At 38.4% G+C, this 15448-nt stretch overlaps 1 protein-coding gene across 5 annotated transcripts in view; it reads left to right on the plus strand.

The window, feature by feature from the left end:
• Positions 1–15448, plus strand: part of b3galt1b (UDP-Gal:betaGlcNAc beta 1,3-galactosyltransferase, polypeptide 1b) — a 148625-nt gene that overhangs the window by 89212 nt on the left and 43965 nt on the right. For 2 of the 5 annotated variants that reach the window (XM_079880346.1, XM_079880350.1), the window contains one exon: positions 12368–12439. The exons of 1 other annotated variant lie outside the window; for it this stretch is intronic. The gene's annotated coding sequence lies outside the window, so the exon portion shown is untranslated. The remainder of the gene's footprint in view (positions 1–12367; positions 12440–15448) is intronic. 2 more of the 5 variants (XM_079880347.1, XM_079880348.1) reach the window with 2 other exon arrangements.

Consider the following 15448-nt stretch of genomic DNA (forward strand, 5'->3'; position numbering starts at 1 on the left):
GTTGCACAACTCTTCTGAGTGTACTTTACTGTAACATGCTTTTCATTTAGAGTTTTTTGCAGTTGGGTCACTGTATTTTCACAGTATGCAAGTGTTGAATATACAGACATTCAATAGGCCTACTATTCTATATTCAGTACAGCACTATACTTCCAGTGGATACAGTATACAATTTATTCACCTTACTACTGTAAGTTGTCATTGCTATACATTTTTACGTAATTGCAAAATTTGTTTACTTTGTTACAATATACTTTTTTTTGGATTCTCTGTTCTCCTTTTTTTGATGTAATGTCTAACGAATGATCTGTAGTGTTCATAATTTTGACTCGCTGTGTGTATGACCTGAGAGCATTGTTTGATTTTGAGCACAGATAAAATGGTTTTGAGGCAATTGTTTGATTTTGCCAGAAGAGTCAGAGGTTATGTGAATGTGGTTTGAAAATTTGGTTTTGTGTTTAAGGTTTTGAGAAAGTGAGTGAGGGTTTCAAGAAATGTGTTTTAGCAATTCAGAAAAACTGTAAATGCAATATTAAGAAATATTATTACCGTTTAAAGTATCTTTTTAATTTAATGTCTATTTAAATCTATTAAAATATTAAATATTTGTTTTGGAAACAATGATTCTTTCAGGATCCTTTGATGAATAGAAAGTTCAAAAGAGCAATTTATTTTAAATGTAATTTTTTTTTTTTTTAGTTTTAATCAATTTAATGCTGAATAAAATTATTATTATAAATATAATATTATAAAAACAAAAATCTGACCCCAATTTTTTTTTATATAAAGTAAATAAGTACACAACAACTTTTGTTGTACTTCTTTTGGAGATGTTTTTCAAATAAACAAATCAATTTACTGACTATTTTTAATATTTGATATTTATACAAAGCTAGTTCTGTCGTGAAACTCGAGATGGCGCAGGCTGATAGGTCCTTAACTCAATCTGCATTCACATCATTCTCTATAGGACACAGCTGATTGGTTCCTGCTGTATCAGTAGCCAATGATCTCGCTGCTCAAGTATTTGCTGTAGCAGTCCAGTTCGCTTTCAGAAACCCTCCACCTGTATAGATCTGCTACGGGTAATTCATGTACGCTATATAGTACAGCAGCAGTATGTCTTACTTGCTCAAAGCAGCGTGTTGTATATGTATTGGCAGTAGCAGCTGCAATAACCAACAGCATCAGCAGTGTAGCAGATCTGCTCCGTCAAGACCAGACATATAATTGTCATATCCATTACCATGCTAAACAGAATTGTCATGACATAAATAAAGTCTGTGATATATCCCCATTATAGCTAAATAAAACAGATTCAGTACATTTCACCTACGTGTGACCAATTCTTTAAAAAGATCTGACTCAAAAGGGAGATTCATTTGTGAATCGGGATCGCTAAGCATCGTGTCACATACCTTCAGTATATGCCGTATTTAGCGTTCACACTGTGTTCTCTGTGGCACATGAAAGCATCTGTCTCAAACACACACTCCTCCCACTCACAGTGAGGTATTGTTGAGTGATGATAGGCCTCCTGTGTCTTCGTGAGCAACTCTCTGTCACCTCCTCATGTATGTGCTCTGCATGCGTGCTTGAGAGAAACAGAGAGTGTTTGTTTCCTCCAGGGTTTTGTCTTGTAAGATGCCCCGAATGCTGAAGCGCAGTTCTCTACCCAGGGCCTTGTGCAGTTGGTTTGGCCATCTGCTCAGGGAAACGCTCTTTATCAATCAAAAGCAAGGAGAAACTGGTGTGAAGCGTGTTCGGCCACTCACACTGAACTCAATGGCTCCTCACTGCTGTGGGACTAAGGGACATGGAAATACAGTCGAATTATCAAGGCATGACTTCCACACTGTTTTTGATATGCACCAATAGAACAACACATAGTAATAAACAGCATGTATTTACCTCCATTTATTTCTACTAAAACATTTTGATGCATGAAAAATGCCAATTATAGACATCCATTAACAGCATTTGAGTGAGATTGAACAGTTTTGAATCAATTCATTGAACCAGACAGAGAATTAATCAAATTGATCAGTTCGTATGCTATTTTTGCTACTGAAGTTTAGATCAGAAATGCTATTAAAACAACATTAAACACTATAATAGAACCACAGAAAGCACATTAGAAGTGATATTCACAATGTTACCAATTATAGTGAATTTATTGCAAATATTATATCGTCCAGCCCTAGTATGCAACTGTATAGGCACAGGCAATATATCTATGTTCAAATGTAAAGTAATAAAAGCATAAACATTTCATATGTATTCATGGGTTGGATGTTTTTGTTTTGATCTGTTTCAGTGATTTTTCCATAATAGTCTTTCCACAGCAGTGCAGCAAGAGCCTTGATGATGAACTGACAATTGTGTGTCCTTCAGCAACATTAGCAAGACGTACATATTTTCAACAACATTTGTGAAAAATGTTCTGTAGAAGAAGTTTGTTTATTTCCAGGTTTACAGTAAATTAGAGACTGAATCCCAGATTTTCAGACTTTTGAACTCCACTAGTTAGACGCATGAGGTGAAAAAGTCAGAAATAGACTGGACAATTATAAAGAAAGAGAATAATACTCTCTCTCTGTGTGTGTGTGTGTGTGTGTGTGTGTGTGTGTGTGTGTGTGCGTGCGTGCGTGTGTGGTCCTGGTATTCCCTATGTAATGGGGACCAAATGTCCCCACAATAGTAATACCAGTAAATTTTGACCTTGTGAGGACATTTTTTTGGACCCCGTGAGGAAACAAGCATAAATCATACAGAATGATCTTTTTTGAAAATCTAAAATATCTATAAGTTTTCTGTGATGGGTAGGTTTAAAGGAGAACTCGGCAACTCTAGCGAACTCTAGTCACTTCTTCGCTGATTTTTCCTTTTGTTGGCGCATGTTTTCCCCACGAGCTCCCCCTACAGCTGTGGGGGGGCGTATATTTCACAACACGGTCGTAAAAAACTCACTTGCGGCGGCCTCTTCCCCCTCTCTACCGCTGCTCATGTGCGTTTGTTTTGATCGGAGCAAGCCAACTGTATCGTGTGGAGCTATGTCTACCGAGGTGGGTAATCTGGTAATACATCATACATGCGTGGGTGTTTATGTCGAATTGCCGTAAAGCAATTCGTGTTTTGCGCTCGTTCTCGTTCTCGCTTCTCACGAGACTTCCAATTTCTATCTTGCCAGGACGGTAGTCCCCAAGTTGCAAGGTTGGTTTTCCGCCTGGGAACGCTGGGGGGAGCAGGGAAAGTCACCAATATCACCAGAACAGGTTGTTTAACCATCCAAATGAATTCTAGACAGTTTTATTAAGTTAAAAAAGTTGCCAAGTTCTCCTTTAAGGGTTAGTGTAGGGTAATCAAATATGCAGTTTGTACAGTATAAAATTGCATCTATGGAATGTCCCCATAAAGCATGTTTATTTGTTCATATCTTCAAAATTGTCACTGAGAACAATGCCTTAGCGCACACCTACTGTACGCTCTGTGTCTCTGCTGATTTAGTCTCCTCTGTTGTCAAATCAGTGTACTTGATCCTCATATAAACCTAGTTCTTGTTTTTATAAAGGCACATATATTCTGCTTTGATATTACACTTTTGACACATTATGTGGACAAGCCATGACAACATTTTGGGGGCATTTTCGATTCAAACCGGTTTAGTTTTTCATAGTCTGAACAGCAGAAAAACTGTTCGGGTTCGGGTTTTGATAGGCAACTGTTCCCCAACAGTTCTTATTAATAATTAATTGTGCTAATAATGAATTAAATAGCAAAAATGTATGACTAAACTAATAAATAATAAATACCAATCAAAACATGAATGAAATATTTTATGTTGTTTCCATTCACCAACATCAGAGAACCGTGAAAATGCGAATTTGTTGTTAAATTATTGAAATATCAGCTTGAAATATTAACAAGGGTACTTCAAAGTCAAAGGGGTTTGGATGACAAATAGGTTTGGAAATCTACATATTTTCCAAATCATCAGGGAAAAGAAGCTTTGTACTGTATATTTAGTTTGGTTTCATATTCACCAAACTACTATCAGATGCATTAATTAGGGGAAGTTTGCACTGCATTTAGATGCAATGAAATGGCACAAAGTGTGAGGTGCATTTTGTAGTATTTTTAACTTGACATGACATTATAAAATGATTCAGATCATATTTGTGCGCAGTGTGAACAAATCCAACAAATTGTATGTCTTGAAGTTCCTCTATGTAGTGCCAGTAAGTGTTCTTTTGAAATAGGCCTACATTATGATGATTTGTACTGGGAAAAGGGTTTCCAAGTCCTGAGCTTGTATTAATAGGAACAGAATGTGAAAATTGACATCTTTTATTCAATGCAGTCAGACTCACAAAAGCCTTTATCCAGACGGGCAGCCTGCTGTGGCCTGTATTAGATTTGGCCTGTAGACAGCAGGTAGCAGAACAAACTCTGCACTCTTTGATTAGACTGGATCCAAATTTGCACCAGTAAATCACACCCCTGAATGTGATCGTATGGTTTTTCTCTCCATTTTGTAAGAAACAGATTACTTTGTGGGATTTTATTGAACAATAATGCAATTATAAAAGAGTGAGGCTTCAGTCTTTGCTTGGTCTAAACCCAAGCTTGATTTGATCTGCCTCCTCCTGTTTGTGTTATCAATGACACAGTGAGACAATACAATAATACTGACAATAAGAAAATAGAGCTATACAATGAATTTGATTAGCATTATTAGCTTAGATTACCGATTCAAAAAATTTTTTGAACTTTTTTGTCATCCAAACCTTTGTGTTACAAACTCAGACATCCAAACACCCTTTGTTTGGATGTCCGAGACTTGAAGATCCAAATGCAGCTTTATTGGGACAATCCAGAATCGTAATCCATTTAACAGGCAAAAGGTCTGACACACGGGCAAACAATCCACATAAAACAAGGTCCAAGAAACGCAGGCAAAAATAATAACAGGCAGAGAATCAAAAAACAAGACACAGGAAACCAGGATAATGCTCAGAATTGCAGTGTAACACAAATACAAGACTTCGCAAAGAATGATTAAAAACACAGGGCTTATAGGCAGGGCTTAACAAGCTGAACCTAATCACAACATAATGAGTCCAGGCAATGGGTTATGGGAATTGAAGTTCATCTAAGCGCATGGTCTAAAGCGCACAGCACAAGTGCAGTTAGGCCGTGTCCGAAAATATGCTATAGTTTAACACCGTGAAAAATGGTCGGTGCGGACGGCGCATGGTCTAAAAGGGTTGTCCCTATTCTCTTAATGAGTAATGGGTGTGTTTGAGGCGTAATGTGCAATAAACCAGTCAGAGTGTAATTTCCCATTCCCTTTAAAAGCCAGTTGCGCTCGCGGCATTGCGGATTCGCTATTTACATGGCAGAATTTGCAAGCGGAAAGACTGAACGCTTTTCCAGAGAGGAAGCGGATCTGCTCTACGGGACAACCCGGATTTCACCATATCTTTATTTACACAATATTAATCTTTTACACTGTAATCCTTTTATTTTTAATATTTGGCATGTTTGTGTGTTGCTGTGCGTCCCTAATAAGCAAAGTGTACGCATGTTGTGCACTCGCCTATAGGCTCACATTATAAAAATCATATAAAACTCATATTTTGACCAGGTTTCAGTTGGTCAATGGCGCAGTCTATTTCAGTTCCTCAAAATAGCAACACGCCAACAATGCGCCTGAACACTCCTCGTTTTCAGACCAGCACTCCCACGGACGCACAAATAGGCGCAAATGCATTTGCTATTTAAACAACGTGGCGCAAGACGTGAAAAAGATAACTGCGTCGGGCTGAAGCTAGCAAAAAACATTTGCATCGCGCCTGGCGCCGCATTGGCCCGGGTGTATGATAGGCTCCTAGACCTGAAAGTGCCCCCGTCCAAGATTTTAAAAATGAATGGGGAATTTTTTCTCAGGAGAAACATCTGAAAAGAAGGAGACTTAATCAGAAGTCCATTTAACCTCATAACCAGTCAAGGTATTATTATAGAGATCTCATATGTGCTTTTTTCTTTCCTGTGGGCCAGGACTTCACTAAATGAGTCACTAATTGTTCCTGCCCACGAGTCCTGCCCTACATAATGATTTATGAAAGGAAGGCAGTATGCATGAAAAAGGCAGAGGGGAATCATGCAAGATTTACCACGTTTCTCTGATGGCAGAGCGCCAGTGAATTCCTCAGGGCTTTTGTGCTGCGGTGGTCGTACAGTGAAGGTGAGTGTAAACACATTCTCCATCACGATTCCAGATAGTAGAGAGCTACAGCAAGGTCACTGGAGAACAAGGATCTTCTCTTCATTGACATAAAACACTCCCGATAAAAGCCACAGCTCAGGGCGACCTGGGGCTTTACATTTCATTGCGTTCAGACCAAAAGTCAGTGTTGTAAGAAACCCCTGGAGCTTGTGTGATTACAGTAGTATTTGGAGAGCACTGGTATGGAGAACTATAATTTCTAGTCTGAAGATTTCCCTATTTAAGCTTATTGCTTAAGCTCATGATAGCTTTTTTTGAAGATAATTTTATGAATGTAATTAATCCTTTATGATTCACAGTATGTATGTTCAGCACACTAGCATAGTTTTTATTAAAGGAGTCATATGCTTTTTAAGATTTTCTTTTTCCTTTCGTGTGGAAAGCTCATAGTCTCCCACAAAGCGTTTTTTAATAAAGGACACTGATCCAGACCAAGCCTAAAACGCCTCGACCAATGTCCAGATATTACTTCCTCAAACATCAGCCCGGTCTCACCCCAAAACGTCACATACTGACGCGTCTTGACCATACGGCAACATACGACGAAAAGGGTACCCCTAAAACGTCCATATGAGACGAAGACATAAGCGCACCAGCAGCGCCTCTTAGCGGTACCCTAACGCATACCTAAACCTACCCATAACCCAAAACGTAACATATGGACGTTTTAGGGGTACCCTTTTCGTCGTATGTTGCCGTATGGTCAAGACGCGTCAGTATGTGACGTTTTGGGGTGAGACTGTGTTACAAACATCCACGCCAAAATGTGAAATATTTGTATAATGCCCGCCCAAAAACAAACGCAAAGAAAGAATCGCCTTCTTCACTTCTTCAGTGAATTGAAGTGTTGTTGTTATATCGCGGAGACACTTTCAGAGGTTAGTCAGAGTTTAGGATTTATTAATATAGCTGTTCTAGTACAACCCAAAAGTTTGTAAGTAGTACAACGCAGGCTATATACAACGACTACTGACCTCTTTTGAAACCTTCTGCTCAAGTCGAAGTTGGTTCCGACCGACTGGCTTGATCATCCACATTATCAGAATCTGACTCGAACTGGGCTCGACATTATTATTAACTGTCTGTTTACAAATGCTTTAAAATGCTTTTTACCATCGTGATTATGGTAAGAGGCATTACATATCCGATGCACGCTCTTAAGGTCAAGGAAAACATCTTGGAGCACTGCTTGCTGGAAGGACCTTTGTTAAGTAATCCCAGAAGGTGCTCTTTGGTTTATGTTTTAAACTTGTATTGATAGAAAAAAAGATTCAAGGCACTTCTTCCGGTTCAAAAAGTTAAAAAGCCCCTGAGGAAGGCTGGATTGCCTAAAAGCATCAGTGTGCAGTGTTTTAGCCATGGTTTGAATAAAGGCTTTTTTCTTTTTACTTTTTTGAGTGCCTTGGATCTTTTTTCTATAAATACACACTCTTGAGTTGTTTGGCCAATCTCAACGCACTAGAGGGCTAGTTCTGCGCGTGATCTACTGACGACTCACAAATGAAAGAACACAGATGCAGTCAGATCATTTCTATAATGACCAACGCAATCTACCAGCCCAGCAAACACTGGTCCGATGGCAACGTCGTGTCCCTGGCCAAAAATAGTCGCGATACGACAGCATAAATCGGTAAAAATATATAACATAAACAGATAACAACAAGGACGTCCGTTCAACTTTCATTTTGGATCTATTTTTCAACCATGATGGAACGTGTTGGAGGGACGTCTTTTCAATGGTCATTAAAAGTCCAAATGTTTGCTGGGAGGTAGCATCTGGTTTAAGACGTGCTTTTTTTGGGTGGTAAATAATAGCGCAAAAACAAGTACATTGACTAGCGCAAACCTTAGTAAATCACCTTGCATGATTCATTTCAATACTCTCCTCCCATAAATGTTGTGTCTGAAAGGGAAACTCCTACAAACGCATATGCAATAAGATCAGCCGCAAAAATAACACTGTCCACGCCTTTTCAGCGCAAATTTTTCACTGCGTGTCTTTAGTAAATTCTGATTTTGCAGTTTTTTTAGTAGTTTAGATTTTAGTCGTTTTTTAACGGCGTAAGAGGGTTTGCGTTGGAGCAAGCTGTTAGTAAATCTGGCCCTAGGTCAGCTGGCCAATCAGAGCATTTCGGTAGGAGGGGCTTTTTAGAAATCAGCGCGTTTCAGACAGACTCTAAATAGAGGTGCTGCAATAATGTACAGTATGTGAACAATTAAAGCATGTTAACCTATCACGGTTCAATATCCGAAGTATCAGTCAGCATCTGGTGTGGCCATCAGCTGCTACTACAGTGCATCTCATCCTCAAGGAGTCATCAATGTTATATATTCATTTACATCATTTATATTATTAATTTTAAGTCAACAATTGACTCATCTCTGTCTATTTTAATTTCTCAGAATGAGTAGGTGAAGCATCAAAGATGAAGTTGACACTGAAATGAAACGACTGGAAAGTCTCATGAGCTATGGACAAGCAATAAAATGTTCCTTCTGGATTGGATCCATCTCTGCTATCAAAATCTGATTGCTTCACCAGACAAAAAAATCCTTGTAGAATGAATCAGTTGTGTCTGTGAGGGCTCAGCTGTCTAATGCTAAAAAAACCTTCTGCAGCCTCATCAGTGCATGTCTAAGTGTATATGAACAGGTGAGCTCTCGTTTCCACTTTAACAAGCTCAAGTCTGTGCAAATCGAATGTTCGTATGACAAAGTGACATGACAGAACTTTACAGCAGAACTTGAGCGCGGCTGGATCTCTCAGCAGTCGTTCTGTCGTTGTCTCTGCGGTGGGATTCTCTGCACGGATGCTGATCCAGGCAGTTGCTGGAAGCTGTCTCTAAGGAGTCCCCCATCATTTAATCTCACCGCAGAGACGGAGGCAAACCAGCCACAGAAACATAAGCAGATGCCAAGATTTATTAAATATAGAGGAGTTTTGTATAGACACCGCTCTAGTGAACTGGATATATTAGTCTCTCGCATGTTACTTGTTTACTTTCTCTGTTGAAGCACACAAATACTTACAGAATTCAGACAAACTGCAATGTTCCTCAAGTCCCAAAAGGCTTATGGAAATGAAGGTCTGAAGCTTCAATTGATTGTTTCTTTTAGTGTTACATATGTCACATACAAAACTGAACATGATGAGTTGCACGCTCATGTTTTGCCTGGATGCTCAAAACATCATGTAATCAATATTGTATATAGTCTGTCTTATGGAAGCCCTGTATAAGTAGGGTCCAAAAGGTGCTTTTTGTATTGACATAGCATGCAATCTTGTTGTATAAAACAGTTGAACGGAGCACAACATACTGTTTTTTAGAAGTTGCATGGCTGAGACAAATAGCAAGATGCAACACGACAGCAAAAGACTAATGTCTGCATGTCGAAAAATAATTTATACCAGTGCTTCTCAAGCAGGGGTCCGGGGCCCCAACAAACGTCCAAAGGGGCCGCAAGATTTATCTTTAAAACACTTACTTAATTAAAATGCTAAATACTTTCAAATTAAATCAGATTAACTGTGATATCTGATTTGTGCAACGCAGAACACACAGCCTTTTGACAGAGATATATTCAGCTTATAAACAGGTGAATGTCTATAGCCTTTTATTGCAAAAACTGTCCTCACAAAGCAAAGATATTGACAAATATATGACTTAGAGGCAATGCACAACGGGAAAACAGCAGGTGATTTCAACACTGACAATAATTGTCTTGGAATGCATTATTGAAGGCTGTAGTGGTGGTCGAAGAGAATGAATCTAGAGACGAGACTTTTCAGAGAGGGTTTTATCGTGCAGGCAATACTGGTAAACTTAAGTATGGCACAGCCACACAGGTTTTACAAAAAACATTAAAGATATAAAGATCTAGATTGACTAGATGGTTGTTAGTTTAGTATGACTAGTTGACCATCCCTCCCACCCATAACTAATTAAATAGGATTTCTGTTCTAACCAGATGTGACGAGCAACAGGGCAATTTGTCAGTGGCCAGGGGCCTCATTTATAAACGTTGCGTACGCACTAAAGAAGGCGTACGCCGCTCTCTACGCAATAATTGGTATTTATAAAAAGCAAACTTGACGGGAAAATGTGCGGTCCTTCACGCAAACTCTGACCCAGGCGTACGCACAAAAACGGGTGAAATGAGAAATGGCGACACCGTCGGCAGATGGAAGAAACACGTGAAAGTGTGTGAAAGTGTGTGAAACTGTAGACCGTTGAAGACTTACATGAAGACTTCACTAAGCAATCTTACAATTAACAGCCTACACGAACACCCGTTTGATCGATCTGCAGTGTAAAACAAACAAAATCAAACAAAGATTACAACAGAAATGCAAATTAACACATATTTGCAAAAAGAAAAGTGAAATACGTTCTGCAATAATATTGGCATGTTATGCAATTCATCCTCATAACACATCTGTAGCTTGTCAGATGCAATCAAATGGATGGTAATAAAATGCCATGATGCCATCACAATGCGTAATGACGCACAATGGCTGATCTTGCGCTCTTAGAAGATGTTTCTTGGTTTTCCTCTCTGTGTTTGCCATGATTTCGCAATCGATGAATATTAACTTGTGGGCATTTCACGGACTATTTATGGGCAACTATGGGCGTGACATGAAGCCGCAAAAGCTGCGCTACATTTAGAATTGATTGTGATTTATTAAGGGAAAACTGCGTAGGATGTGCGTGCGCACGGTTTTATAAATCCGAATATTTCTGTGCGTACGCACGTCCTATGTTTCATCCGTACGCCACTTCTGACGCAAATCCTACGCAAAGTTTTATAAATGAGGCCCCTGGTGTCAGTTTTTATGCTGTTGCTCCAGGTAGCTCCGCCCACAGTGAAATCTCATTGGTCTAAAATCAGGTTCTGCATAACTGTACATTAAGCATCAGATACAGTATGTTCTAATTGGCTCTGATTTTGTGATGTCCGGATAAATTGATTGTTGCATCAAACCTGTTATAAAGCATGAATGTCATTGAGACCAGTAAAAACTGGTGTCATTTTTTTGGTTGCAATTTACTTCAGCATCTCAGAAGAATTGCTGAATTGATTGTTTCCTGGTTAGGACACACTGTTAGATGGGCTGCTGGACAAGTTATGTTTCAACAACATCTGTGTATTCACAGAAAACATAAGCAAGGTCTCACAGGAAGCAATGAAAAGCTTAATTTGTTTTTGTAATATCTTGAGTTATGAGAGCTGTTATTCACTTGTATCCTCATTGGCTCATAGCGGAATCTGTAGGGAGAGCGAGTACATGATTATAATCATCAATATGCTCTAGTCCTGTTTTGTTTTTTTTCGCAGCCACAGATGGCCAAAGCTTTGAGTTCAATAATGCAATATTCAAAGAGTCAATTATGTACATTGTAGAGCTGCATTAAATTAAAAAACAAAGCTGAAGGTGTTTACTTAGAAATAGTGCCGGTTGAATTTCGAAAGATTGCTGGTGATGTTTCTGCTTTAGTACCTTTCATTATTATCAGTAAGCATCATGAGGTTATGAAATGCAAATGTTTTTGTGCGTTGTGTGTATTTGCTGTGTTGTTGCCTGTTGTCAAAGCCTTTCTGGATTAAGTGTTTGAAATGCAGGAATGAATATACACTACCAAAAGTTTGTGTAATAAAGAAAGAAAAAAAATTAACACTTTTATTCAGCAAGGATGCATTAAATTGATCAAAAATGACAGTAAAGACATTTTCAGAAATTGATAATAGATTTTTTTTTTTTTTTTTTTTACTGTATGATCAAATAAATGCACCCTTGGTCATTTTTAAAAAATCTTACTGACCCCAAAACTTTTTCGACTCTACCATTCTCGAGATTCTTGATTAATATTATAAATACATTTCAGTGTTTGATTTTAAGGACATATTTGTTTACTTTGTACAATTCTGGTACTGTTTTAGTTTGCCACTGACAATCGAAACCAGTTTTCCTGAAGCAAAATCAGTGCTTTTCAGAATGTCTGCACACACCACCACATGATCTATATGAGTGTGAAACCTGATATTGAACCAATCAAGTCCTTTTTCACCCCACAGCAGGACACGTTCAACTTGAGAATGAGAGCCGAGCGTTTCCAGTTCAACCACAGCTGAAATGGCACGACACAAGTTTGTCCTTCAGGTTTTCAAGTCCTTCTTTTGTCCCTCTTTTGTAAAGCTCCTTTACACAACTGTATTTTATTATATAGGGCATGCACATGTATTGACTTTTACTAGCTGACTAGATGTCCAAATAAGTACTGTAGCTGAGGCATTTACAGCCGGCTGTGGAGTTTGTCTAACACAGTTGAGATGATGCTGAGAAATAAGGCTGCGTTCCATTGTCATGAATACACATCCTGAGTTATTATTTTGTTGATCCTGGAACAAATGCTAACCCTATTCCTACCCCTAAACCTAATTAGTTATCCCTAAAATCAGAGGGAAATGATGGGTCAATAACACTGATGTCGAAGCACCCAACCCTGGTTGTAAGTCTAAACTTGACTTAAACTGTAAACTTGTCCCTCAAATCTGATTGGTTTATTGGAATGTTGTTCCAAGAACATGTTGCTCTTTCTGCATCATGAACAGTGCAAAAACATTCACTTACAGTTTTTGTCTGTCTTTGGGCAAAATATGATTAGTTTTTCAGGGTTATTCAGAAGAATTTTGGCCTCTATGTGGGGCATCAGCTGTGTGGTTTGTTTATAATGTGCCAAATGTTTTTACACACTTTGCACTAACATCGCTTATTAACTGGAGACTGCTTTTAGCACCGACTTTATAAAGGTTCTAGAATTTGTCTTCTTCTTCTTCTTCATGGTTGCATTTTGCCTGCTATTTAAGTTTTTGAACGCCAATTTTCCATTGTGAGGAAAAACACAGAAAGACTCTCATACTCACCACAGAATGTTGGCATTAATGTCCTTGAATTGTCAGAGAGTTTCCAAGGTCGATGAAAATTTGATCAGCATTGAAATTGCCTGGCTTGGTGCATTTTAATTGCTCAAAAATGTCTCTGCTCCCTGGCACTGACCAGAACCGAGCTATTTGCATTTCGAGACGTTGCTGTTTACTTCACCACCTCAGGCGGATCACCAGAACTGAGGCCAAATGCAGAAAGAAAGCACAATTATTGTGTTCTTTACTCTGAATGAACCTTAGAATATTCCCACTGACTGAGGCCTTCATCAATGGGCTTGAGTTTTAATAATATTGCATCCTGAAGGCAGAGAGCAAATGGGTGCATAATTTTCATCATTTGAGAACTTTATTTGGGTCATTCCGTTTCTGCAGTACATTTTGAACTTTTTTGAAAATGAATAGGCTTTTGTTGAAATTCAAGGTAGTATTTGTGTGAATCGTACACCAGACTTTCAGACCAGTCAAAGAAATGATGTAAATGATAGTATAGGCAAGGCAAGTGTATTTATATAGCACATTTCATACACAGTTGAAATTCAAAGCGCTTTACATAAGTGCTTAAATCCCATGTTTGCTTAATTGTGATACTGTAGTGAAAGAAATCAAAATATAATATTATTTCCATCTTTAAAAATTGCAAGTTTATTATTTTATCCAATATGATGAGGACATAAAAATGTGCGGCCTGACCCATTTACATTATATTGTAGTGCTTGTAGTTGTCACAGCATGATGAAAATGAATTTATGTAATGGGGTGGAGGGTGGTGGTGCTTTAGAAAAAGGACAGATGAGGCTTGAGGCAACAAAAAATCTCATTCTCCCTCCCTTTAGGAAAAATGAGAGGCAAGCGTAAACAGCAGGGTTGACGTTTCATACCAGAAATTCATTATACACAATCAGGATGGTTGCTAAATGACTGGCAATAAATGAGTTTCCACTTCAAGCTTTAGTATTCCATTTTAGTATATAATGCTGTAGTATTGTATGATATTGCAATTATGACACTGCATTTTTCAAGCAATTCTGGTTGTGCAGGATCTGTCAATGAGGTTCTTGATATGTTACATAAACAATAGAACAATTCAGATTTCTTCAAATGTGTCAGTTTTGTGAATTCAAAAGAAAAAGAAAGTTCTAAATACTCATAAAAGCTCATTTGATTGAACTAATGTGTTTAATTTAAGTTGGCTCTACTCTAACCAATTCATTATTTTGAGCGTTAGGGACTAGTGTGTGTGCGTATGTGCGTCCAAACGTTTGATTGATCGTGTAATTTGAGTATCGCTGTCTCACACAATGAATCTTGTGTACCTCTTGGCGTGTGTGTTTTATTTCAGCTGGGTTTCTTTGCTTTGGTTTTGAAGCAGAGGCGTAATCGTTCGTAAGAGTGCTGTGTACAGATGACCTTAAAATTACATACATCTCCTTTATTAAATTCTGATCTACACTCTGCAGAGGGCTGTAAGTCATGCTAATATATATTAGCATTGCTTTTTCCAACGTCAAATAGACTCCAGAAGACTGGTCTCAGATCAGCGTCATCCTGGTAACCTTTACCATTTGTGCTGTGACTCAGCTGCGCCCAGCTGTTTACCCTGAGTGAATGCGCTCTGCGTATCGCCAATGTGTGTGTTAGATCTTGTGTGTGGAGTGCAGGGCTGGGGAACAGAAGGCAATGAAACCTTAATTACATCCTCCCTTATCTTGCTTCCTTCTCTCTCGTCCTCTGGAGCTGCGCGCTATCAGCACTTTGAATTAGAGTGCTCTGCACGCCGCCATGGCTTCACCTGTGGATAAACAACGTTAGGGACCCATTGTTTGAGAAGGGTGCGCTTCGTCTGAACAATACGCAACCGTCTGCACCAACAATTTTTTTTTTTTTTGCATGTGTACATTCCTGCTTGTGGTGTTATCTTGAGTTATCATGAGTTCTAATAATGAAACAAACAAAAAAAATGTGCAGGGCTGTATGAACAATCTGAAAAGAATCATCTTGGTTCATGAATATTAATTACAAATATTTTTTTTATGTGATCAGCAATGTTTATTTATTGAATATCAGCATATTTAAATATATAAACATATTAGGGCTGTCAAAATTTACATTTTTATTAAAAAGATTTAACACAATTAACGCAGCATCCATTTTTTTGTCATCCTTTGTCTGCGCTACTGTCTGATCACACTATCATTATGCTCTTGACTGAAT

The sequence above is a fragment of the Squalius cephalus genome, assembly GCF_949319135.1.
Source record: "Squalius cephalus genome assembly, chromosome: 9".
NCBI lineage: Eukaryota > Metazoa > Chordata > Actinopteri > Cypriniformes > Leuciscidae > Squalius > Squalius cephalus.